The following is a 23,792-nucleotide window of genomic DNA, read 5'->3' on the forward strand; positions in this document are numbered from 1 at the left end:
GGAAGGCCTGAAGACACCTTGAGAAATGGCAGGCCTGTCTAAACTCTGGGTTTCCCCGCCAAAAGTGGCGTCGGTATCTGTAGTCGGAATGGGGGCCGAGGAGCCTGCGACCTCGGGCACAGAAGACACCGGTAATGAAGTGTCATCGGTACTCGGGGGCTGCGTAGGCACCTCGCTGAGAACCAGAGAACCGGTAGTCGGCCTTAGCGTGGTGTTAGTAGAAGTCGCGGACCTCGTATGTCGGTTCTTATCTTTGCGTCTTTTACTCAAAACTAGGGTCGGAGTATCCGATGACATAATATAATTAAATTTTTACCAAAATAGTGATGGGCGAACTCCGCCCGACGCTTAATGGTGCGTTTGTTGAATCTAGCACAAAAACGGCAGGCCGAGATGTTGTGGTCTGGGCCTAAACAAGGAATACAGAAAGAGTGGAAATCCTTATGCGGTACTTGCTTCCCACATGAAATGCAATTATTAACTTTGTCTGACATCGGTCTGAGGCAAGAAAAGTTTCCCCAACGGGGTACTTAGCTTTCAAGAAGACTTTGGCTGAAATATTTTAGTAAATCTCAGGAGTTGGCCGACCGGCACTTGCGAACTGCTTCTGCTTCGGGCACCGCGCGGCAAGAAAGACTGAAGAAGATGGCATCGGCGGTTTCTTTTATACCCCTGCCGCACTGACGTCAGGGAAGAAGCGACTACAACCGACGCCGGACCTAGACTTTGGAATTCGGCCGAGTGAGGACCCGCCTGATGGCAGGATAACCCATCTGTTATGACTGCAGCTGTATGCACGGTGAACATCTTACACCATAGAGGCACAAAATAAGAATAATGCCCTATTTAAACACTCACAAATTTGTCCTAATTTTCTTGGTTTGAAATTTGGTATACTGAATATAGTTAGGCAAAATGTCGGGGGAGGGGGTGACTGGGGGAATGAAATTGAAACAAAGGAGTTGGAGTGGCAACTTACACTGAACGCCAATGAACCCCCTGGCATTAATGAACACTTGTCCTTGTTACCCATTTTAAAACAAAGCCCAGACTTTTGTAAAATATTTATGTTTATTTTTAAACGAAAAACACCTGCTGTATTGACATTTGTTTTTAAGAAAAATTTTACTTGAGATACACTGTTGCTTTTACTGTTAACTGATACAGGAAACACAATATGTATTTAAGGAAGGAAATGTCATTGTAACATTGGCTTTGAAAGTCTGTCAAGTGTTACAGACTAAAACGCTTACCTACTTGAACTGCTGTATTACTTGAACTGAACTTTACGCTGTCTCGTTTTGGATTGTTTGGAATTTTACATCTATGGTCTACTGAGGACGGACTTACTATTTTGGATTAAACATTTCTTTGAAATTATTTTTGTCCTTGGTTTGTTCAGGGCAGAGTGGGATTGTTTTTTTTTTGATGGGCTGCTACTGGTTACTATGAAGGGCACAGCAGAAAATAATATAGCTGGCTATCCAATTAGACAGTCTGTTTGGAGAGGACATGCCTTCTTTCCTTCTGCTCTGCTCTGTTTGGGAACTTAGCCCTGTCCAGAAACTACCTGATCTGTCAGTGTGCATCCAGGGAATGCAGCATTTGCTTGGATTTATTCTGCGTGTTAGAAAAGAATACCAGCTAGTGGACAGCTTGATTCAAGTTACTACCTTGGGCATAAAGGACAGGTTAGTTTTCTAGTATTTGGTTTTCTTGACTCTCTCTGGTTCAACAGCACTTCTGTAGAGTAGTTTGCATTACTTGGAGTCAGAACCCAATCCTCCAAGCAGTTAGTTTGAGGGTAGTCAGGTGAGGATGACTGACAGACCCCCTTTAGCTGGGTTTGTAGATCTATCACTTGTGGAAGAATGCAATGTCTCCCCTCAATAACAGTCAAGAGAAAGGAAAAAAAAAAGTCAAGAGGAGGGAGATCCAATGTTGCCTTGGCCAGAAGGGGACTATGAGAATCTTAATCAGCCTGTCTTGACCTTATTATCAGTACCCTGAAATCAGGGGAAATGGCTTAAAGGCATAAAGAGGCTTGTCCATTTGAAGGAGTAGGCATCCACCTTTCATGCCCCTTGTCTGTTGGGTTCTGGAGCAGAACCTCTGTAGCTATCTGTTCTGATGAGGCGCATAACAGTATATACTGGGGTGTTCACCCTGATGTGCATGGTCCAGAAGATTTTTAGCATCCATTCTTTGCGGTACAGAAGGTCCCTGCTCAAGGAATCTGCTAAGGTGTTGTCTGGCCCGGGGTGTAGGATGCTATAAATGTCAGTTGCAATTATTCTGCCAAGAGCCAAATCTTTATTGCTACACTGCACAGGGGTAAGAATGAGTTCTCCCCTTGCTTGTTTACATGCCACATGAGTGTGGTGTTGTCTGTCCAAATCTACAGTGCTCCTGAGGATAGGTCGATTTGTAAGGCTTTCACCACTAGAAATACTGCCAGCAGTTCCCTCTGGTTTAGGGGAAGTTTGCTTTGCTCTGGGGTCCAGATATCTTGCACCTTCATGGGTCACAAGTCTGCTTCCCAGGCTACCTCTAAACTATCTGTGGTGATGGTCTTGTCTGTCTCTGTCACAGAGAAGTTTGTCCCTGTATTCAACTTGGTATCTTAACACCAAAGAGGCTCCCTTTTTAAGCAGGGTCAAAGAGGCACCAGGGTTTCCAGGGGATGAGTGTGTTAATCCCAAGTGGTTTTCAGAAGCCACTGTAGTTTCCTTGTGTAGTTTTACACATTATGTTGGATGTCATGTATCCCAAGGCCCTTAAATATTCCCTTGTAGAGACTGTCTGCTTGGTAAGTAAGCTGAGTAGTCAGTCTGTCAGAAAGGACACCTTGTCTTAGGATAGGAAGGCCTTTTGCTGTACAGAATCTATCAGTGTGCCCAGAAAGAGAATTCTTGTCTGGGATTAAAGTTAGGACTTGCAGCTTAATAGTGAGACTTGCCGACTGAAAGCAATCCATGGTAACATGCAAGCCTGTCTGAAGTTCCAGGATGGATTTTCTCTGGATGAAACAATCATCCAAGTAGGGGTTGATGTGCCCTACTAGCATTCTGCAATGGAGTATACATAAATGTTATGTCCTCACCATAACACTGCATCTGTTTTGTTCAATTTCATTCTCTCTCAATGAACGGGTCGCGGATCCCTCTCAGCCACACTTCCTTCAGACTCTTGGATCAGACTCTCAAATTCATCCTTTCATCCATAATGCCCCAGACCCCTCTACTACCTCAGATCAAGTTTGCTGCTCAGTCAGAAAAAAGTAGTTACAGCCACCTAAAATATAAAAATAGAATAGGGGCTCTAACAGGAACAGTAGTTCTAATATTTCTATCAGATCACTAGGAACAGCAGTTCTAATATTTCTATCAGATCACTCCCAAAAGAAATGGACAGAGGGAAGGAGTGGGGGGGAGTTGAAGAATGAAAATGAACACATATGCACAGTTATGATGAGTATACAACTTTTACATCTGACGTTGCATCTATAAATGCAATCCAATTTGTAATGAGCACTGGACCAAGTGGCTGCAGCACAATTATCAATACAGGCTCTAAACTAGAAAGCAGACTAAGTAGCCATGGATCTCGTGCAGTGAGCTTTTTGAGGTCTCGGTAAAGACAAACTTCTTCAAGAATAAACAAACAAAATGCAACATGTTAACCATTTAGCTAAGGTAACTTCTGAAACTTATTTTCCCAATCTACTGGGGGGCAAAGGAAAACTGGTCTGTTTTTCTAAAAATCTTTGTCCCACGAAGATAAAAACAAAACTGTATGTGTGCATCTAAAAGGATAAGCACATATTTTCTTTTATTAGAAAACTCTGGAAAAAAACACAGGTAAATTGATCACTTGGTTGATGTTCACCTCAGAGGACACGTTGTGCAAAAAAAAAAAAAAAAAAGAGAGAGACCTAGCTGAGGTGATGGCCACTAGGAAGATTGTCTTCTAATAGATAAACTTGAGATCAGATTTGGCTGAGGGTTCAAAAGGAGGCCAAGTCAAATTCTGTAACACAAGTGCAAGGTCCCACGGTGAAGTAGAATCTTTAAAGAGGAGATAACTAAGAAAACCTCTGCATAACTTAGAAAAAGCTAGAGGAAAAGGTTTCTCATCCAGAAAAAGAGCTCATTGTTCCCCTCTACTCGTCACTCATTAGACCCATTATAGAGTACAACGCCCCTTTTGGTATATACCTCACAAGACATCTACAACAACTGGAAAGGCCGCAGAAATACCTGACAGAGGATTACTGGCCTCAAACAGATGCCTTACGCAGACAGTCTCAAAAAACTCCAGCTTTACTCTGTCGCATATCGCCTACTCAGAGGCGATCTCTGCCGAACATACAAAGCTATGTCAAACCCAGAGCTGTTGGACATTCTCCACTTAAAGAAATCCCAATCCTTCTGAGCTACACGCTCTAGGGACCTAAACCTTGTCGCCACAATAAACAGAACATGCTGGAGAGATAGATTCCTGTCTCAGAAACTTCCCATACTCTGGAACAGACTACCTATGTCAAAAAGAGCTCCTCATTAGCACTCTTCAAGAAAAATCTTGATGATTGGATGGGTAATAAGAAATTCACCCCGGGATCACTTCTGTGGTTCTGCTTGACAGGGGCACAGGAAAATAATTTTCTTGGTTGGCGAAAGCCAGGGTACCTTTTTGGCTACGCTTGTATAGGCTCTAGGGCCAATAGCCTAGTACCTACCTATGAAAAGAATTATAACCAGTGTGATAATTGGTGATGGCTGATAATTGAACTTTGATGATGAAAAATCCATCTCCTCCTTGAAACACTGAAGCAAGAAAATCTAAAACAGCAGAAATAGGTGCAGTGAAATAATCTAGTTTTCCCTGATGGGCCCAGTAAGAAAAATCTCTTCAATTTACTCTTGTATACTTTTCTGGCAGAGGCGTTTTGGGAGGATATCAGAATCTGGCAGACTGAAGAAAAAGTACAGTTTTGTACCTACCATAAATGTAGATGTCCGATAGGTATGCATCTGCAGTCATAACATATGGGTTGTCCTGCCTCAGGCAGCCCTTCGGTCAGCCGGATTCCAAAGTCTGGGTCTGGCCTCGGCTGATGTCGCACTTCACCTGACGTCATCGCTCCTGGGGTATAAAGGCATCAGCCGACGCCATTTTTCTCAGTGTTTCTTGCCCCAGATGCCAGGTGCCCTCTAGGAAGGCTAAATTTGGATAAAGTAGAAAATTCCAAACAGTAGAAATCAAAGGAATATATACATATATACATACAAACAAATACACCATAATAGATTCCCCCAGCTAGCTAAGAGAGGGGTACCACAGAGGGGAAGGAGGGTGGGTAATCCTGACTGCAGATGCATACCTATCGGACATCTACATTTATGGTAGGTACAAAACTGTACTATGTCCTTCAAGGATGCATCTGCAGTCATAACATATGGGTAGAATACCATAGCCAAACTGGGGGAGGAGGCACTAAGATAATGATGGTGTAGTTAAGATCCCTTGTAAAACTGCAGTTGCAAAACCTGCTCGGGATCTGGAGTATACAGGAAGATTGTAATGCTTGGCAAATGTATGCACGGAGCTCCAAGTAGCAGCTTCTAAAATGTCTTTGGTAGCCACTCCTCGTAGGAAAGCTGTAGTGGTGGCTGTAGCTCTTGTGGAGTGAGGCCTGATATTTTCAGGAGTTGTCTTTCCATGAAAAGAGTAACAGAATCAAATGCAATTTCCTATCCATTTTGAAATTGTCTGTTTTGAAATTGCTTTTCCTTGCACTCCTGTTGCATATGCTACCAGAAGCTGGTCAGTTTTTCTGTTGGTCTTAGTTCTGTCCAGATAGTAGCGCAGTTGTCTGTGTACATCCAAGGTGTGTAGTAGTTTTCCCCCCTGTTCTGTGGGTTAGGGAAGAACGTAGGTAAATGAATAGCTTGGTTCAAGGATACTCTGGATACCACCTTTGGCATGAAAGTAGGATTGGTTCTCAGAGACACTCTATCCTGGTGAAAGATAAGGAAAGGCTGCACTGCCATTAAGGCCTGTAACTCGGATACCCTTCCTGCTGAAGTGATTGCTAGAAGGAAGGCAGTTTTCCAAGATAAGAACTGTAAGTCTGCTGATGCTGCTGGTTCGAAAGGGGGAAGTGTTAATTTTTCCAGCACAAAATTGAGATCCCATGCAGGTAGCGGTGGTTTCCTTGGAGGTTTTACATTTTTGATCCCTCTTAGAAATTGTCTGAGGAGAGGTTGAGAGAAGATAGGAGGATCCATGTTATACTCTGCTGAAATTGCTGAAGCATGAATCTTAATGGAAGAATAGGACAGGCCATTGTGGAACAGCTCTGCTAAGTATTCTAGGATGTGTGCTAGGTTTGCCAGTGTGACATCTGTTCCCTTTGATGCACTCCAAATGAGGAATCTCTTCCATTTGGCTGAGTATGTTTTCCTTGTGGAGGGTCTGTGAGCCTCCAGGATAATGTCCTTGACCCTCTGAGATAAAACAGGTTGGTTTTCCTTTATGCAATTTTCCAGGCAGTTAGCTGCAGTGTTTTCAAGTTTGGATGCAGGGTCTTGTAGTTGTTCTGTGTTAGAAGTAAAGGCCATAGAGGTAGAGGCCATGAGTTCATCTGGGACATGCTTCTCAGTAGTGGGTACCAATGCTGCCTTGGCCAGTCTGGAGCTATCAGAATTACCTTTGGCTGTTCCTCCCTGATCTTCAGTAGAACTTTGTACATCAATGGGAGAGGTGGAAAGGCATAAACTGTCATGGCCTTCCAGCTGAAAGAGGCCGAGTCCACCCTCCAGGCTTGTGGGTGGTATTCTCTTGAGCAGAATTTCTTCAGTTGGTGGTTGAGTGGGGAGGCGAACAGGTCTATCTCTGGCATTCCCCATGTCTTTGTTATCATTTTGAAGATGTCTGGATGCAGCATCCATTCGTGAGCATCCGTGGTAGTTCTGCTTAATCTGTCTGCTAGTGAATTTTCTTTTCCTGGTACGAATCTGGCCTGCAGTTGAATGTTGAGATTCAGGCCTAGATTCCACAGATCCATTGCCATCCGGCATAGAGGGTAGGAATGCGTGCCTCCCTGTTTGTTGATGTACCACATGACTGTGGTATTGTCCGTCCTTATCAGCAGGTGTCCTTGCTGGAGGAATGGTTTGAATGCCTCGATTGCATGCTTCACTGCCAGCATCTCCTTTAGATTTATGTGTAGATTCAGCTGGTCTTGGGACCATAGGCCTTGGATACACTTGTCTTCCATGTGTGCCCCCCAGCCTAGGTCTGAGGCATCCGTGGTGATGGTCTGCCTTGGTTGTGGTTTGTGGAAAGGCAACCCTCTGTTGGTCTGGCAGGCCTGAGCCCACCACAGGAATTCTTGTTTCAGGCATGGAATGATTGGTATCATGGTTTCTAGACTGTGTCTGTGTTGAGACCATATATTCCTTAGGTACCATTGTAATTTTCTCATATGTAGTCTGGCATGTGGGATCAGGATTATGCAGGATGCCATGTAACCCAGGGCCTGCAGGACTTTCCTTGCAGTAAGCTGAGTTTGTCTTGTCAATGCCATGAAGTAAAGTGGAAGTTGCTTTTGTTTTTCTTCTGTGAGAAAAGCCATCTGAGTTATTGTGTCTAGTTCTGCACCCAAAAATGTTATCCTTTGGGATGGCACTAGTCTTGACTTCTGTATGTTGACTGTGTATCCCAAGGCTTGTAGCAGTTGTATGACATAGGCCAAATCCTTTATTATTTTTGTCTTGTTGTCCGCTTGTATTAGGCAGTCGTCCAGGTATGGATAGATTTGAATTCCCTGAAGCCTGCAATGTGCAATCACTGATGCCAGGCATTTCGTGAATACTCTGGGCGCAGTAGATAAGCGAAAGGGCAATGCTGAGACTTGATAATGCTCTGATCCTGCAAGAAATCTGAGGTGTCTTCTGCAATCTGGTCGTATGGGGACGTGCAGGTATGCCTCCTTGAGATCTAGAGTCACCAGCCAAGACTCCTTGCCCAACATGGGAAGAAGTTGCTGTAGGGTCAGCATCTTGAATTTTGGTACTATGAGATATGTGTTCAGTGCGGACAAGTCGAGAATAGGCCTCCATTGAGTTTCTTTTCTTGGTACAAGGAATAGTCTGGAGTAAAATCCTTGGCCTTGTTCCATAGATGGTACTTTTCTACTGCTCTCATCCTTAGTAGGTTGATGATTTGTTTTAGAGCCTCTGACTTCTGGCTTGATGGTAGGTTTGGCATTCCTCTCATTTTTGGTAAAGTGTGGAAGTGAAACCTGTAGCCTTTGTCTATTGTTTGCAAAGTCCATTTGTCTCCTGTAATGCAATGCCAGTTTTTTGAAAAATAAGGCTAACTTTCCACCCAAGGGTGCTTCCAGTTGTTCCCTGGTAGGCGGAATCAGAGCCAAGTCATTGTGTCTGTCCTGTGGAAGTGGTTGCAGTCGTAGCTGTGGCGGCACTCCTCTGGTTGTCAGGTTGCCACTGACGGCCCATGTAGGCACCCCTTGATTGACCTCTGCCTCTTGGGCGTCTATTTCTGCCTCTCTGTGCTCTGGAGGTGTCTGGAGAGGACCAATTCTTTTAAGGCCAATTTCTGCTGAACCTTGGAGGTTGGACCTGCAGAAAATCCTCGACTGTTTGCACAGATTTTGCTTTTTCATCCACTTTCTTTAGAACCTCCTGTGCAGGGGAGCCAAATAAACTTTGTTTCTCCATAGGGGCATCTAGGAGTTTTGACTTAACATGGTCTGGCAAGGATTGTTCTTTTAGCCAGGGATGCCTTCGAATCACTGCTCCAGTCATAGCTGATCTAAATGAAGCCTCCAGTGCATCATAGCCACATTTTAAGAAATGATTACTGACCTGCTGTGAGTTGTGTACCAACTCCTGAAGGGACTTACGGTCTAAAGGTTCAGGAGAGGAAAGCTTTTTATTCAGCTGATCTAACAAAAATTCCTGGTACTGTATCATGTGAAATTGACAGTTTAAATCTCTGGCAGAAAGAGTAGCAGATGTATAAACCTTTTTACCCCATCTCTCTAATGCTCTTGATTCTCTTTCAGAGGGTAGGGGGTTTTTGGCAGAGGCAGCTGCAACACCCTTAGGGCCTTGAGAAATGGTTTCAGGGTCTGCAGCGTGGGCCTTATACAAGTGGAAGTGAGAATCCGGGACCCTGTAATATCTGTCAGGTTTGGCAGGGGCCGGGGGTAGAGAATCAGGGGCAGAACTGGCATCATTGTAAGCATCATCAACAACTGATAGTACAGGTGGTATGGCTAAAGGCCTATGCTGTGGTAAGTGTAAAGTCCTTAGCCTTTTCCTAGAATCAGAAAAATCCTGACCCTGCCATTGGAAGTGTTCCCTCATTGAGTGTAGAGTTTCCCCAAAAGAAAATTCTTCTGGTGGGGAGGCAGAAGGAATGGAGTCTTCTGCATCCGAATCCTCATTAGGTGAGTATGGTCCTTCCTGATGGTCTGATAACTCTGATCCATCCGAGGAATAGTCAGAGGAGAGAGGTTTAGGGGGTTCAGTCCTAGGCCTTTTTTCAGGAGGAGGATGTGAGGTCCTGTCTGGGTGAGGTTGGGATCCCCTGATCAGAGAAATAAGGTCCTCAGCAAGGCTGAGAATCTGGGAACTTGAGGAAGGTCTGTGAGAGGGAGCTTTAGGTAAGGCCTTGGAAAGTTTAGCTGCTTTGGCCCTGGAGAAGGCCTTAATAGACATAGAAGCAGGGGGCCTAGCTGCCCCACGTGCAGGAGTAGAGATGGTGTCGGACAATTCCTGTGTGCCTGCTTCTTCGGTATGAATTTCTGTAGCCGACTCAGCCGGGGCCTGTGAGGCCTCGGTTGTCGGAGGCATGCTTACGGCTGAAGGAAGAACCGAGGACTCTATTTCAGCCAAAACCGAGACACTCACAGTAGGCCTAACCGTGGTTTCAGCCGAAACCGCGGGCCGCGAGTGTCGGTCCTTTTCCTTGCGTTTTTTGGCTAAATGTGTAGTCGGAGTCTCCGATGGCATTTTATATGCAAAAGCGGGACCAAAAAACTCTTCAGCAAACTCCGACCGACGTCTAAGTGTCCGTCGGTTGAAGGAGGCACAGGCTAAACAAGCTGATACGTCGTGGTCTGGGCCTAAGCAAGGAAGGCAGTAAGAGTGGAAATCCTTATGAGGTATTTGTTTCCCACAAGTTAAACAATTATTTACTTTGTCTGACATTGGCTGAGGCAAGAAAGAGTCCCCAACGGGGTACTTAGCTTTTTTAGAAGTCTTCGGTAGCTGAAATCTCTGGATCTGACTGACCGGCACTTGCGAACAGCTTCTGCTTCGGGCACCGCGCGGCAAGAAAGACTGAGGAAAATGGCGTCGGCTGATGCCTTTATACCCCAGGAGCGATGACGTTGGGTGAAGTGCAACATCAGCCGAGGCCAGACCCAGACTTTGGAATCCGGCCGACCGAAGGGCTGCCTGAGGCAGGACAACCCATATTTTATGACTGCAGATGCATCCTTGAAGTACATCCTGGGCTGTCTAGCCATCACTGGCATTGGAAAAACTATGCAGTCAACTTGAGTCCTGGGATGTTCGATTGAGTGATAAGATCTGCAGAGGGATCCAGAGTCCAAGGAGGACATAGAAGATGAGACCAAAGGATGGGGAACCACACTTGATGAGGCCAAAAAGGGGCAATAAGAATAACCTTGCTCTTCAACCTTGCTTTCTGAAGAAATTTGGGGATTAGAGGTAATGGGGTATAAGCATAAAGTAGACAGGAGGGCCAAATGTGTACCAGAGCATCTCTTGGGGACTCTCCCTGGGGGGATTCGGGCGAAGAACCTGCTGCACTAGTAGATGAGGGGAGAGGTAAAGAGATCACAGCAAGGTTAACCCCACTGACAGAAGATTGTCTCCACCACCGATTGAGAGAGCACTTGTGAGGCATTACAATAGTTCTGCTGAGTTTGTCGGCTAGCACATTGGATTTCCCAGTATGTCTGTAGCTAGCAGAAGGCAGATGAAGGAAAATCAACCACTGCCTCACTCACATTGCTTCTTGACAAAGGGGGTAGGACCAGGTTCCCCCCTGTTTATGTACCAAGGTAGGAGTTATGTACCTACAGTAACTTGGTATTATGTGTTGTCCATTTCATTCTTCCTCACTGATGGGTTGCGGATCCAATCCTCGGATCAGATTTGGCCATATTTTCCAGACTTTATATCGCAATCTTGAGCTCCTCCCTCTTCCCATAATGCACCACACCACCTCCAACTCCTCAGATAGAGTTTGCTGCCCATGTCTACTGATTTATATAGACAGGTCAGATGAGAGAGAATTCTGACTGAAACCATGTAACTGAAACTTCTGGTAATGTCTAATATTCGTCTAGGAGAAATAAGGCTGGGAATGGCAGGGGAGGGAAGGTGAAGATGAATGAAATGGAGAGCACATATACCAAAACTAATAACAAAGAAAGTATTCTTGATTGGATTTTGGTAAACAAACCTCTAGTTAAATATCAGTCTGGAACGCTACCTGATGACATTAGTGACCACAACCTAACCTATATTATAAGACAAAAAAATGCCTCTAACTACTCTCCTTTATATAGGACCCTACGTGACCTCAAATGCTTTAATCCAACCCAGTTTAAAACTGAACTAAAAGCCTGTAACTGGAACCCACTAAAAACACTTCCTCTTCAAGAAGCTGTTAATTACTTTAACACCACATTCCTAACAATTCTAGATAATCATGCCCCAAAACGTTCTATTAGAATTAAAGCTAAGCCAGGCCCTGGCTAACCAAAGAGACCAGACAAAAAATGTCACTTAGAAACAAATCTTGGTTAAAATGGCGAATTAGCAAATCTTCCATAGACCAACAGACTTTCAGGCATCTGAGAAACAGTACCAAAAAAGCAATCCTCTCTGACAAAAGGAGCTATTATAGCAATCTTCAGCAAGTGAATCACAATAACCCTCAAAAATTCTGGTCAACCCTAGACAGACTTCTTCACCCTGGACAGACTACCACCCCCTCCCCATCTGGGTCTGATAGAATTTCTCCCCTTGATACTGCCAACACTTTCAACTCATTCTTCATTGATACTATTAATTCCTTGGCCTCCCATCTCTCCAGTGACAATACTAACATCCTTGACCATGCATCCTCCAAACTACCAACCTTTAGGCTACAACCCATCTCCACTACCTTTATACAGAGATGCATTCTCAAACTTAAACCATGTACCCCCTCAGCTGACCAGCTTCCTTCTGAATTCCTTCAAAAAGCAGCCTCTGAAATCGCTTATCCCATATCTATTCTTATTAATAGGACCATAAATGAAGAAACCATACCTGATATCTGGAAAATCTCTCACATCATACCATTACATAAAGGAGGAAACTCCTTTGAACATTCCAACTACAGGCCCATAGCCCTGTTGTCCCCACTCACAAAAACAATGGAAAAATGTGTCCACCATCAGTTAATGAATCACCTAATACAAAATAACATTCTGACAAACTGTCAACATGGCTTCAGGCCCTATCATAGCACAACTACTGCTCTGCTCTCCTTTACAGACATTATTAACAAAAATCACAACAATAATATCCTGTCTTCCGCTCTCTTCATTGACCTGTCCAAAGCCTTCGACATGGTTAACCACTCTCTCCCATTAAAAATTCTCGAATCCCTTTCCTTAGGTCCTAAGGCTATCCACTGGTTCAGTTCATATCTCACTAACAGGAAACAGGCCGTCCTCTGGGATAACAAACTCTCATCTCTTCTACCAATTTCACTTGGGGTCCCCCAAGGCTCTATTCTTGGACCTCTTCTATTCTCCCTTTTTATAAATGACTTACAATTAGCCATTCCCCAGGCTACATGCATTCAATATGCTGACGACTCCACACTTATTTGCTCTGCTAAATCCATTTCTGAACTTCAAACTAACACTCAAGCAGTATTTTCTAAAGTCGAAACTTGGTTCCTAAAACGTTGTCTACTCCTAAACGCAAAAAAGACCAAACTCCTACTCTTTAAGCCTACTACCAGATCCCCTACATTTGACTTCACTATCGTGTCGAATAATGGAACCATTACATCACCTGACTCTACTACTAAATTGCTAGGTGTCACGATCGACAACAATCTTTCCTTCGACTCTCATATCAACAATACCATTAAATCTGTAAACAGGAAACTTGGTTCACTATATAGAATCAAAACTTTAACCTTCCCAGCAAAAGTTAATCTCGCCCACTCACATCTTATTTCCACACTTCTCTATGCCTCACCTATCTACACTAATCTCTCTAAACTGTCTACCACTTACAATAACATAGCTAGATTTGTGACTGGGAAGCAATTTAGAACCCACCATTGTCTGAATCTGCAACAACTTAACTGGCTCGAACTGACAAACATGTTGCTTCTATCCCAACTTATGTTTGTCCAAAGAGCTTTTTACCAACCTCTTAACACACCTGTTCTTTCTAATCTCTTAAGCCCCTACTCAAACCTGAACTCACTCCGCTCTTCCAGCTAACTGCTAGTTACCTTAACCAAATCTAATAACCTTGCTGGTGATTCCCTTTTCTCAAATGCCATTGGGAAACACTGGAATAAACTTCCTCCCGAACTTACTTCAATTGCATCTACTGTTCTGTTTAAACAAAAACTCAGAGTCTACCTTAAAAACCACTGGATATGTTCCTGCTCTAAGCCCGATTAAAATTTTCTTTGTTTTTTCTCCTCCTCATGGCTATTGTCTCTCTCTTTCTGGCACTACATATCTCTTTAAATCTGCACTTTCTTTCGATTAATGTTCTCTCTTTTCCTTGGTTTCATGCTTTCTCTAAATGGTTCTGAAGATGAAATTATGTTGAATATGTTGTTTTTACCTTTATACTATGATTAATCATTCTTGTCTTGGAGTGAAAGTCCTACCACTTTTTAATCTGTTATTATGAATTTTTTTTTGTTATGTTGTATCAGTCTTGTCTACATGTGGAGCTTTTCTCCCCGAGCCTCTGCTGAAAATGGAAATATATCCAGTTAGACTAGCCCGGTTAACAAATGTAAAATAAAATAAATAAAATAAAATAAAAGTTATGGTAAGTACTTAACTCCTAAATTTGATGCTGTCCTTTTCATTCTTCCTCACTGATGAGTACAGTCCCCAGCTACATAGTTCTTGGGAGGCCCTCAAGGAAGGATAAGATTGCTATAGCACCGTCAGAACAAAGGAAGGTCCATTTCTGGAGTCAATGCCCAGTCTGTAATGGGCACAAGGTTATGAATTGTAAAAACAAAATTACAGAAAGGTTGATGGGGTAGCCATTTAGTTGGTAAATTGGCTCCAATATAAATGAGCCCATTCTAAACCATTGTGGGAATAAAATGACGAAAATACATTCAGTAATCTATTCTGCTAGGATAACATACGGGACTGCTTAACCTAAGTAGATCGAAGGAAAGGGTGATAAACAGGTGGTCCGATTTTCTGTACTGTTTGGATATAAAAGGAGAAATTGGTCTGAAGGGACACCCTATCTTGTGAGACAAAAATATAGAGGTTTGGTAACTAGGCCTGAAATTCCAAAAATTCATGACGGAAAAACTCATATTACCATCATTTGTCATTTCAAGCCATTCTGTGTCAGTTTCTGAAGAATAACCATGAGATCCGAAGAAAAGGGCATCTTTATATGCAAGCTTCCATTCAGAGGAAAACTTTATATCGTCTGGAAGTAGTTAAGGGAAGGACTTGATTTCCAGAGAAAAAAAAGGGAAATCCATACAATTGATAAGAAGAGTTTAATAGTAAAGAAAAATTAACCTCCTCCTCAAAAAGGGCAATATGAAAGGGAAAGGAATAGTAGCTGAGAAGGGCCCAATGTCTGAAACAGCTCACATGGTTAATTAACTAGCTCAAAAAAGCTGCCAATTAAAGTTTGACTGTAGAAAACCTGTGTCCCTCTTTGAACAAGAGATGCAAGGAAAAGAAGAATGGCTGACATTGGAGCTGAAATGGGGTCATTGTTTTCTTTGGAAGCCCAGAAAACACATTTCGTCCATGTACGCCTATAAACTTTCTAGGTGGACATTTTTTTTTTTTGGAAAGTTAGTACAATATCCTGAACAGGAGAAGCAAGCATGGACCTTTGTAGAATTACAGGAAGCGAAGAAACCAAGCATCAGTTGAGGGAGTGCAGAGTGTGATGATGACACCCTGATGGGTGAAAGAGGAGGTTCTGTTTGGGTTTCAGCATCCACGGAAGATATTTCAAGTGAGACCTGAGAAAGGGGGACCAAATCTGGCGAGGCCAGTAAGGGGCGTTGAGAATTACCAAGGTTTCCAGATGTTTTGCTTACTATACAAAACATTTTGGAATCAAGGGTAGGATATGCATACAGGAGACCAGAGAGAAGCATACCTTATATCAGAAGGAGCAATGATACAGTGGACGTATTGAACCTGCTGGCTAATTTTGCGAACCAGGTTAAGCAAGCCTGTACACAGTCTTATAATCAGTGGGAAAAGAGAAACTTTACGGTCAGTCAGAGGGCATGGAAACAGAAGGCTAGATCTCCAAAGGGTGATACAAAATATCCTGATTGGCTTCAGAATCCATGGGGGGCTATTCCAGATGAGACCCAAGAAAGAGGAACCACGAGGGCAAAAAGGAAGAGAGAGAATGAGGATGACAGAAGTTTCAACCTGTTTGCTTTTTACAGAAACTTTGAGATGAATGGTAGAAAGGGAAAAGTACAGTTTTGTACCTACCATAAATGTAGATGTTCGAGTGTACACCCTGCTGCAGTCATCATACTTGGGTTATCCTGTCATCAGGCGGTCCCGCAGTTGGCTGGAATTCCAAAGTCTTGATCTGGCGTCGGTTGCTGTTGCTTCTTCCCTGACGTCAGTGCGCCAGGGGTATATATAATGCAACCAAAGCAATTTTCTTCAGTTTTTCTTACCCCAGATGTCAGGTACCCCCCAAAAAGGTGGTCAGTAATTAGTACCAAATTGAGTAAACTTGCACAAACACAAAATCCCTTCAGCTATAAGCAAATACATCAAGAAGGTATTGAAGAGATTTAGCCAGTAGGTCACAGGGGATGGAGGGAGGGTAACCTGGACTGCAGCAGGGTGTACACTTGAACATCTACATTTATGGTAGGTACAAAACTGTACTATGTTCATCGTGTTACCCTGCTGCAGTCATCACACTTCGGTTGAATCCCAAAGCTAAGGATGGGTGGAGTTATTATAGAGGGTTAGAGGAGGCTAGAAGGCCCTGCAGAACTGCAGTGGCGAAGCCCGCCCTGGTCTTGGAGTAAAGTGGTAAGTGATAGTGTTTGGTGGTAAGTGATAGTGTTTGGTAAAGGTGTGTATTGAACTCCAAGTTGCAGCTTCCAAAATCTCCTTGGTTTGAACCCCCCTGAGAAAGGCTGTAGAAGTAGCTGTTGCCCTGGTAGAGTGGGGCCTAATGGTAGCAGGAATTCCATGATGGGTATAGCAAAAACGTATGCAATGACCTATCCATTTGGAAATGGTTTGCTTTGATATAGCCTTCCCTTGAGAAGCTGTAGCATTGGATACAAAGAGCTGGTCAGATTTTCTGGAAGTCTTAGTTTTGTCCAAGTAGTAACAAAGTTGCCTGTGAATGTCCAAGGAATGCAGGAGTCTCTCACCTTTGTTCTGTGGATTTGGGAAGAAGGTGGGTAAATGGATGGTTTGATTTAAAGCCATACTGGAAACAACCTTAGGCATAAAGGAAGGATTAGTTCGTAGAGAAACTCTGTCTTGAAAAATGAGGAAAGGTTCCACTGCCATTAGTGCCTGTAACTCTGAGACTCTTCTAGCTGAAGTTATTGCTAGCAGCAGGACAGTCTTCCATGATAGGAACTGAAGATCTGCAGAGAAAGCTGGTTCAAAGGGAGGTAGCGTTAGTTTTTCCAGAACAAAATTGTGGTCCCATGTTGGTGTAGGTGCTCTCCTGGGTGGTCTAATGTTTTTTGCCCCTCTGAGGAACTGCCTTAGAAGTGGATGCGAAAATAAGGGTGGATCCGTGTTGTAGTGGGCCGAAATAGCTGAAGCATGGATTTTAATGTAAGAGAAAGAAAGTCCTTTGTGCAACATCTCAGTTAAATACTGTAGAATGTGAGGCATGTGAGGCTGAATTGTGTCTTGGCCTTTAGATTGGTTCCAGGCACAAAACCTTTTCCATTTGTCCGAATAAGCCTTCCTAGTGCTTGGTCTCCTAGCTTCCAGAATAACATCCATAACTGCTTGGGAAAGAGGGGCTGGCTGGATGCTTAGCTGATTTGCCATGCAGCCAGATTTAAAGGTTTTGAGCTGGCTGTGAAGAATCTGATTGTTTTGTTGTGTGAGTAAATGGGAAATTTGTGGTAATATCCATGGTGGGCCGTGGGCCATATTCCTCAATAGCGGATACCAGTGCTGGCGTGGCCAGTCTGGGGCTACGAGAGTCAGTCATGGTCTCTCCTTTTTGACTTTCAGAAGTACCTTTGTGAGGAGAGGCAATGGAGGGAAGGCATATACTGTCAGGTTTTTCCAACTGAAAGAGTGTGTCCACTTTCCACGCTTGATGGTGAAGTGCCCTTGTACAAAATTTTGTTAGTTGATAGTTTTGAGGGCTGGCAAACAGGTCTATGTCTGGAAGGCCCCATTTTTGGGTTATCATTGTAAATGCTTGTGGATCTAGTTTCCACTCGTGGGGATTATGATGTTTCTGCTGAGGTCGTCTGCCAATGTATTCTTCTGTCCTGGCAGGAATTGAGCTTGTAAATGAACTTGGTAAGCCAAAGCTGTGTTCCATAAGGTCATTGCTTGCCTGCACAGAGGGTAGGAGTGAGTACCCCCTTGCTTGTTTATGTACCACATTACTGTGGTGTTGTCCGTCTTTGTCAGTTGTCCTGGATGTAATAGATCCTTGAAGGCTGTCAGAGCTTTCTGTACAGCTAGCATCTCTTTTTGATTGATGTGCAGATTCCTTTGATCTGCAGTCCATACGCCTTGAACGCACTGTCTTGTCATGCGAGCCCCCCAGGCGTAATCTGATGCATCTGTTGTGATAGTTTGCCTGGCTGGGGGCAAGGTGAAAGGCTGACCCTTGTTGAGGTGACATGCCTGTGACCACCATAGAAACTCCTGTTGTAGGCAGGGAATGAGAGATAGTGTGTCCATGCTGTGGCTGTGTTGAGACCATATGCTTTTTAGGTACCACTGTAATTTCCTCATATGCAGCTTTTCAAATGGTATTAGTAGTATGCAAGATGCCATGAAGCCCAAGGCCTGCAGAATTTTTCTTGCAGTTAATTGGGCCTTTGTTGCCATTGTTTTGAAATATTGAGTCAGTTGTAGTTGTTTGTCTGGCGTCAGATAAGCCTTCTGGGCTGTTGTATTCAAGCTGGCACCCAGGAATGTCATATTTTGTGAGGGTACTAGTTTTGACTTCTTTTCGTTTACTGTGTACCCCAGGCAATTTAGTAGATATTTCACAAAAGCCAGATGATGTAATAGGATGTCCTTGCTTTCTGCTTGGATGAGGCCGTCGTCCAGGTATGGGTATATTTGAATTCCTCTGTCTGCAGTATGCAATTACTGGTGCCAGGCATTTTCTGAAGACTCTGGGCACAGTAGCCAAGCCAAAGGGCAGTGCAGAGAATTGGTAATGGGTTGAACCTACAATGAAACAGAGGTATCTTCTGCAACTTTGTCTGATAGGGACATGCAGGTATGCCTCCTTGAGGTCCAACGTTACTAGCCATGCTTCCTTGCCCAACATGGGAAGAAGCTGCTGTAGTGTTAGTATCTTGAATTTGGGTACTTGTAAGTAAGTGTTTAGAATTGAAAGGTCCAGAATTGGTCTCCAGGCATTGTCCTTTCTGGGCACTAGAAAGAGTCTTGAGTAAAATCCTTTACCTTGCTGTCAAGTAGGTACCAGTTGAATGGCTCTCATGTCCATGAGAGCTGTAATTTGTATTTGTGCCTCTGCCCATTGATTTTGTGGCAGGTTTGGCATTCCTCTTCCCTTCTGTGTTGCAGTGCCCCATTGGCGAGGTTTGTACTGGGCTTGTGGTTGTCCTCTGCCCCTTGGGCGTCTGTATTTACCCCTCTGTGGTCTGTCTGTAGCTGGAAAGGACCATTTTTTTTGTTGGCCAGTTTCTGCTGAAGCGATGGGGCTGTACCTGTAGGAAATCTGACTGTCTGCATAGATTTTGCCTTGTCCTCCATTTTCTTTAATACTTCTTCTGCTTTAGCTCCAAAAAGAACATTCTGCTGTAAGGGAGCATCTAGAAGTTTTGCTTTAACATGATCAGGAAGAGTTTGTTCCTTTAACCAAGCATGCCTACGTATAACAGACCCAGTGACAGCTGCTCTGCAGGAGGCCTCCAAAGAATCAAACCCACATTGTAAGGTATGTTTGCCCACCTGTTCAGTGGCATGCAACAGATCCTGCATTTCTTTCAATTCAGATTGTTGAGGGAGAGTGGTCATTCTTTACTTTAACTGAGAGATTAGAAATTGCTGATACTTAAGCATGTGAAATTGGCAATTTAGTGCCCTCATAGCTAGAGTGGCTGAGGTGCAAACTTTTCCCCCCACCTGTCTAGTGCTCTGAAATCCCTCTCAGAAGGTACAGGATTTTTAGCCACAGAAGCCTTAGCCCCCTTGGGACCCTGGGAGATTGTCTCTGGGTCAGCAACAGGGCTTTTGTAAAGAAATTTGTGGGAATCAGGCACTCTATAATATCTGTCAGACTTAGCCTGAGCAGGAGGTAGAGAATCAGGGTTAAAACTGGATTCTAAGTAAACATCATCCACAATGTCTAAAACTGGTGGGATGGCAAGTGGTCTGTGCTGAGGGAGTAAAAGAAACTCTCCGAGCCTTTTCTTCAAGTCAGAGTAGTCCTGACCTTCCCAGTGAAAATGTTCCCTCATAGTGTGTAAAGTTTCCCCAAAGGAGTAGTCTTCAGGAGGAGAAGCTGAGGGAATGGAATCCTCAGCATCAGAATCTTCATAAAGGGAGAAGGAGTAATCTTGGTCCTCAGAGGAGTCTGAAGAAATGGACACTTTATCAGAGGATGCAGAATCTTCCTCTTGTCTAGGCCTTTTGTCAGGAGGGGGCTGGGAACCCCTGATTAAAGTGATCAAATCTTCAGCCATTTTGAGCATCTGTTTCTTAGGCATGGGGCCTTGAACAGGGGACTGAAGTGCAGTCTTTTTAGATTTAACAGGAGTCTTTGTTTTAGAATACGATTTAATGGTGAGCGTCGTCTGCCTGAAAACGCCTTCAGAAACCAATGGCGTTTCTGCAGCACCGACATCTTTTTCAGCAATGTCGTCGGTACGGCCTGAACTAAATGGCTGCGTCGGCCTGGTACATTCCGTCAAAATTTCTGAAGCGGTCTCGGGTTCCAGATCTGTGGTAGCCAGTCGGGGCCTCACTGAGGACCGGAGACCGGACCAGCTGAGGCCTCGTAATCTGGCTTAGGCCTGGGCTGTCTGTCCTTATCCTTGCGTTTTTTGTGCACGCTGGTAGTCGGTTGCTCCGACGGCATGGTGTAGTTAAATTTCCTACCGAAGTAGTGTCGTGCGAAATCAAAGCGTCTTTTAATAGTACGCTTATTAAACCTAGCACAAAAACGACAACTAGTGACGTTTCAGTCTGGGCCTAGGCAAGGTATGCAAAAAGAATGAAAATCTTTATGAGGTATTTGCTTCCTACAAGAAATACAATTGTTAACTTTTTCTTACATCGGTCTGAGGCAAGAAAAGTTTCCCCAACGGGGTACTCAGCTTTATAGAAGACTTCGGTCTGAAATTCGAATTCGAAAATCTCAGTAGTCGGCCGACCGGCACTTAACTGCTTCTGCTTCGGGCACCGCGCGGCAAGAAAGACTGAAGAAAATGACGTTGGTTGCATTATATATACCCCTGGCGCACTGACATCAGAGAAGAAGCGACAGCAACCGACGCCGGACCAAGACTTTGTAATTCCAGCCGACTGCGGGACCGTCTGACGACAGGATAACCCAAGAGTGATGACTGTAGCAGGGTAACACGATGAACATCTGAGGGGGTTCGACAGTGAACCCAAGCAACCCTCGGGAACTCCCCCAGAGGGGAGGGATTTGAGCGAAGTATCTGCTGCATTTTTATTTAGGGGGAAAAGTAAAGAGGTTGGGGCAAGGCTGACCCCAACAGATAAGAAACTGGTTTGCAAGTGATTGAGGAACCGCTCATGAGGAATCAGACTAGAGCTACTAAGTCTGTTAGCGCACTGGAGGTTGTGATGAGTTTGAAGGACAGAGCTCTGAATATGTAGTGGCTGGCTACCAGCCAGAAGCCCAGATGTCTTTTGGAGCCCCTACACAGTTTGATGCAATAGTATGTGTCCTGAAAAAGTATATAGTACATCCACACATTCTGGTGCAGAAGTAGTAGGAAAGACTGAATCGTGTTTGTCCAGAACTTTGACTTCTCTACATATCGACTGTTTAGATCCAAAAAGGGAAAATAATAACCTTCGGATATTATGCTTAGCACCCAGGCATTGTAATGTAAACTGGTCCAGGTGCTGCGAAAAAAATGTCCTCCAACTCTTTGTGGGGGGTAGCTGGACAGTGCCTTGGGAGTGCTGATAAGACTGTTAAGAGTTCTGCAGAACACCTTTGCTTCTTGAAACCAAAGCTTCAACATCTAGCCTCCTAGGAATGCCTGCATCCTGAAACAGGTAAGAAGATTCAGCAAGCTCATCTACGGAATCATCAGAGTGGAGAACCTGCAAAAAGTCCAGGTGGGTCTGGATCAGAGAGGGCAATGCACCATTACACCTACCTAGAAATCCTGTATGTGAAGTAGGAATGGCAGTAGAGATGATACCAAAGGAGTACGTAGTAACCTAGTACTGTAATAATTTATTTACAGGGTACAGAACATAGTTCTACCTGGATCTTATACTTATCCTGTAGCCATAGATCCAGTGGGATGGACCTGTAAAGGTCATCTAGGGTCCGAAGAATCTGCAATGTCAACAACTGGAATCCAAAGAATTTCAGATTCAAGAAAAACTAACACTTAGCTGTTGGATCCCAGGCTTTTGGATCTGAAGAACTTTGTAAGAAACTGCACTGGTTCGACAGCTCAGATCGAAGGAGGGGAGGATCCAAGAAGTGCCTGGCACTAGCTTCAGGACCATAGAAAGAAAGGAAAAAAAATATTAAAAATTAACGATCCGAAGTGTTGCTTCTAACCTGAAATAAGGTGTCAGATAAAGGATCTAGCCCCAGATTGCTTCAGAGCTAAGGTATCCACTTGGCTCACAGATTGCCATAGATCATACCCAAATAACTAGGCTCCGAGGTGTGCATTAAAGGATTCTGTCTCGGCTTAAAAGAGCAGCTCCACGCAGATCAGATATGGGTACTTTGGATCCGATGGAGATGGGCATAAGGTGCAGAATTGTAAGATCAACCCAGTCAGATCAAAGGTGACTTTGGATGTGGAGGTCTCAATCTTCAGATCTGAGGATAGGCTCCAAAGTTCTGTAAGATGGTTTCAGTTTACCTTATTTTTCCTTTGTTTTGTAAGGGTGTGAGCCCATAAAGGAACCATGTTAGGTGTGAAAGGGAGCCAAGCACCCATCTCAATGTCTCCCAACAGATCAATAAGGGGAAGGTTATGCACACAACCCACAGTGGTCAACTCACCCCTCAGATTATCACAGTAAGCTGCAAGGAAGCACAAACACAGAAATTGCAATCCAGAACACAATTTAAATAACGACCTAGAAAGAGGCGTGATTATTTCCAAAGTTTAATCCCCAGTCAATTGTTCTCAGGCAGGATGGGCACAGACCACAGTCCCGATGCTATTCCCCAGAGATGGGGAAAGGGAAACCGGTAACAGCATATGGACTTGGAGCAGGGACAAAACTGACTGCACTCTTGGTAAAAATGGGACAGATAACTCCCTGGAGAGTGCTAGCAAAGCTCCCACTGAACTGCCGTGAAGCCTGTAACTGTAAACATAGTTATTTAACTAGAAAGGAAATGGAATTAGGATTTATGTACTGGGTATATGCGTTGTCCATTCTCATTCTACCTCACTTATGGGTTACGAATCTGATCTGACTTGGCTGCGTTTTCCAGACTTCAGATCCTATTCTTGAGCTCCTCCCTGTTCCCATAATGCAACTCACAACCTCTAACTCCTCAGATCAAGTTTCCTGACTATATCTATTGAATTATACAAACAGAACCGAAATGGAAAATGACTGAAACCCTGGAACTCAGTACCCATAATGCCCAAATTTCTTTCTAGAAATATAAGGCCAGGGAATGGCTGGGAGGGAAGGTGAGGAAGAATGAGAATGGACAACATATACCAAGTTATGGTACATACATAACTACTAAATATGATGTTATCCTTCTCATTCTTCTTCACTGATGTGTAGAGTCCCCAGCTACATAAAACTTGAGTGGCCCTCAAGGAAAATATAGCCCATTGACAAACCAAGGATGGTCCGTTTCTGGAGCCAATGTGCAGCTTGCAATGTGTCACAAGAGTATGACTATACAAACAAATTACTGTAAAAAAGATATCAAACAAAAGCTATGATCAGAGGGTTAATATGGTAGTCATAAAAATGACAGAATGACTACAGGATGACAAAGCATCTTCAAAACACTTGAAAAAGAATTTGCGAGATATAACGAAAAATCTAA

The 23,792-nt window shown here is 43.9% G+C and overlaps 1 protein-coding gene across 1 annotated transcript in view; it reads left to right on the top strand.

Moving 5' to 3' along the window:
• Positions 1–23,792, top strand: part of LOC122793688 (FAST kinase domain-containing protein 2, mitochondrial-like) — a 173,697-nt gene that overhangs the window by 149,351 nt on the left and 554 nt on the right. The gene's annotated exons all lie outside the window — the stretch shown is intronic.

This window comes from Protopterus annectens, chromosome 2.part0, assembly GCF_019279795.1.
Source record: "Protopterus annectens isolate FY-2018-M chromosome 2.part0, PAN1.0, whole genome shotgun sequence".
Taxonomy (NCBI): domain Eukaryota; kingdom Metazoa; phylum Chordata; order Ceratodontiformes; family Protopteridae; genus Protopterus; species Protopterus annectens.